Genomic DNA, 3974 nt, shown 5'->3' on the forward strand with positions numbered 1-3974 from the left:
CATTTCACTGTGGTGGCAGGGACTCAGCTCGGAATTCTAGACAGAAAAAGCACCTGGATCCCAGTTTTTCAATGGCTTCAAGACAACCAGAAGTGCCTGCTCTTGAGGCTAGTGGGCCTCTAGACAAGATGTTCCTGCCCATCAGGATATATCGTTGGGCATCCAGCTACGATGATGCCCTCAAGGACCCTGCGCCCATGACTCTTCCTCCATCGGACATGGGCAGTGTCCCCTGGAAGCCAGTGATTCCAGAGCACAATATCAGTGCCTCACCAAGGTGGAGGAAGATGAGGCCAGCCTACCCTCCCCAGCCATGACCCTGTCATCAGCCATCGACAGTGTAGACAAGGTCCCAGTGGTGAAGGCAAAGCTACACATGTCATCATGAATTATCTGATCACAAAACAGACCCAGGAAAGTATTCAGCATTTTGAGTGACAGGCAGGGCTGAGAGATGCTGGCTACACACCTCACAGGGGCCTCACCACCAAGGAGACCAAGTACCTTCCAGTTGCAGGAGCACTCCACAAACTAAAGCTACAGAGTAGAGAGATAACAAAAGAAGAGAGGCAGCCTGCATCAGCCCAGTCACCCCAAGCACCACTCCTCATTCTTCCCCTAAGCAGAAGCCCAGAGGCTGGCTCACTTCTGGTTCTTCCACAGCCTTACCTGGCCCAAATCCTAGCACCATGGATTCTGGAAGTGGGGACAAGGACAGAAACTTGTCAGGAAAGTGGAGCCTCTTTGGACCAAGATGTCTTCAGAAGTATGATTCTGGAAGTTTTGCCACCCAGGCCTAAAAAGGAGCCCAGAAGCCTTCTCCAATGGAATTGATCCATGCCCAGGCCAACTGAATGGCTGAAGATCCAGTAACCTTGAAGATGCCCAAGATGAACATCCTAGTGATGGAATGGAAGAAACAGCTACCATGGACCCATAAGCTCAAACCACCTGACTTGAATGTGCTCACACCCACTGGCTTCTAGAGCCCCTTCTATTCTAGGGACTCTACCTTGGCTGTGACATAGGAAAGGTACATTTTTTAAAAACCTGTTAAATTGAGACTAGCGCTGGAGACATAATTGGTATTTGAGAAACGTTAGTACAAAGCTTGCCCTTGTGTGCAAAAAGCCATTTTGTAATGCTTTAAAGTTGGACTAAATAATCTCAGCAGTGATGTATGGGGGATCTCATTACCTCTTTTTTCATCATTTACCTAGATAAGAACTTCAAGCATTGCTTACTAGGTAAAGAATATTTGTGCTGTTCTGAAACCCAGACTTCTTGGTTCCTTTACCACTACCCATGTGAGCACTGACAAATCATGGCATAGAGGGGTTCAATGACTCGTTGAGAGGACTCTGACCCTCTTGACTGCTGGTGCTGTGCCCCAGCCTTGTCAGTTAGGGGCCCCAAGATCTGTTTAAAACCTGGGTACAGGTAAAAGCCAGGCTTGGCCTGGACCCCTCTTTCTAGGCTGAACCTTGAGTCCCCCTGCTTTTTGGGAGACCTAATGGATCACTGTCCTGCAGCCATTTCTTCATGTGGGGCCTCTTAGGCCAGTGCTGAAGGAGGCATGCTTCTCTTTCTATGCCACAGAACAAACACTAGTCTGGCAAAGCCTTTCTTGTGCTTTAAAGTGAGATTAATTTAATTCCAATTTGGTTGAAGACTTCCTAAGAGAGAAAATTCAGTCTACTGAACTGGCATAGGTAAATGGATGTTAAACTTTTTTAAAGTAACGTAAAGTAAGATGGTAGATACAGTTAGATTACAGTCTTGAGGCTCATGTGAAACCAGTGTTAACTTATTTTGATATCCTTGTTCAAGTCAGGGCCTGAAATGTCTGCACCTGGAGGTGAAAGAATTCAAAATTTTTTGTACGAAAGCATTTTTCACCAAAATAAGCCGCATTCCTTTATGCAACACGTAACTTTACTGAGGAAAAGAAATAGGGAAACTGCCTTTTTGCTTCTCCTCACTGTGTACAAGTTCAGTCATTGTCTTGAACATTGTCTCAAACACCCACTTTTGTTTTGGATAGTATCTCATCTGCATAAGAAGTTGACCTTTCCATAGAGAGGCCTGGAATCCAGAATTATCAGAACAATTAATTTATTTGCATCTTCTATTATGATCTCATGTTTAACAATAAAAATTCTTACTACTTTCTCAAAACAAAAATAGGTCACATTTCCCTAGTTATTTTTATTTTTTTTTTCTGAGATGGAGTTTCGCTCTTGTTGCCCAGGCTGGAGTGCAATGGCACCATTTCGGCTCACTGCAACCTCCGCCTCCTGGGTTCAAGCGATTCTCCTGCCTCAGCCTCCCTAGTAGCTGGGATTACAGGCATGTGCCACCATGCCCAGCTAATTTTGTATTTTTAGTAGAGATGGGGTTTCTCCACCTAGTTCTTTGTCAATTAATAAGAATGAGACCCTGTCATTTGCAGCAACATGAAACTGGAGGTCATTGTGTTAAGTGAAATAAGCCAGGCACAGAAAGACAGACTTCCCATGTTCTCACTATTTGTGGAAGCCAAAAATTAAAACAATTGAATTCATGGAGCTAGACAGTAGAATAGTGGTTCTAGAGGCTGGGAAGGGTAGTGGGCATGGAGGGGGGGATGGTTAATGGCTACAAAAATATAGTCAGATAGAATGAATAAGATCTAGTATTTGATAGCACAACAGGGTGACTACAGTCAACAATAAAAAAATGTAATTTACTGTACATTTTAAAATAACTAAAAGAGTATAATTGGATTGTTTGTAACACAAAGAAAGGATAAATGCTTGAGGCAATGGTTATTCCATTTACTCTAATGTGATTACTGTGCATTGTATGTCTGAATAAAAATATTTAATGTATACCATAAATATATATACCTACTATGTACCCACAAAAATTTAAAAAAAATATGATATATATATATATATATATATATATATATGATTGTAACCTGAGCAAAGTGAATATAAGGTTTTGAAGACTCGGGAAAAGTCATGTTTTTATTTGGAAAGCAATTCATTTGATCAAACTTAAGTTGCAAACTATTTCTTTGGGGTGGCCGCTCAAGGCAGTTCTTTTATTTTTAGTTGTGCTACTTTGAATCTACACCCATGTATGCTTAGTTCCAGCAAGACTTGCCCAGAGTTGTTTATATAATTTGAAAATCACCCCCATTCTGGCTCTCTTCTTTTCGGAATCTTCCCTGACTTCCCAGCAGCTGAGACTGCCCTGAATTTTGTCCTCTTGTCTACAGGCCATAAAGGTTATGAGTTTTTGTTTGTTTGTTTTTTGTTTTTTGAGATGGAGTCTCACTCTGTTGCCCAGACTGGAGTGCAGTAGTGCAATCTTGGCTCACTGCAAGCTCCGCCTCCTGGGTTCACACCATTCTCCTGCCTCCCGAGTAGCTGGGACTACAGGCGCCTGCCACCATGCCCGGCTAATTGTTTTTTTTTTTTGTATTTTTAGTAGAGACAGGGTTTCACCATGTTAGCCAAGATGGTCTCAATCTCCTGATCTCATGATCCACCCGCCTCGGCCTCCCAAAGTTCTGGGATTACAGGTGTGAGTCACCGCGCCCGGCCAGGTTATGAGTTTTCTACTGATGATTTGGTGGCAGTTTTGGCCTGTCCTCCCATAAAAGTCAAAAAAAGAGAAATGTACTCCAAATGAGACTCTTCTTTCAAGTTTTCACCCCCCTCAAGAATTATCCTGCTTTCACTCATTCTCAAGTGCCTTTGTGTATTTTTTTCTGCTTTTTTCCCAGAATTAATAGTTGTTACATATGGCAGGTGTGAGTCTTGTAGAAACTTAATTTACCGTATAGAAGCTGACACATAGTTTAACCACTGAAAACTGAAGACCATGAGATAATCTTGAAAGAAGCTAGTAGAAACATAAAATATACAAAGGTGAACAACAATTTAATTAGCCAATGATTTATCTCTAAAGTACCAGAACGTAGT

The 3974-nt window shown here is 42.3% G+C and overlaps 1 pseudogene; it reads left to right on the forward strand.

Moving 5' to 3' along the window:
- On the forward strand, positions 1 to 986 carry LOC116476852 (putative monooxygenase p33MONOX; annotated as a pseudogene).
- The last annotated feature ends 2988 nt before the right edge of the window (positions 987 to 3974 follow it).

This window comes from Hylobates moloch, unplaced genomic scaffold (genome assembly GCF_009828535.3).
Source record: "Hylobates moloch isolate HMO894 unplaced genomic scaffold, HMol_V3 SCAFFOLD_11, whole genome shotgun sequence".
NCBI lineage: Eukaryota > Metazoa > Chordata > Mammalia > Primates > Hylobatidae > Hylobates > Hylobates moloch.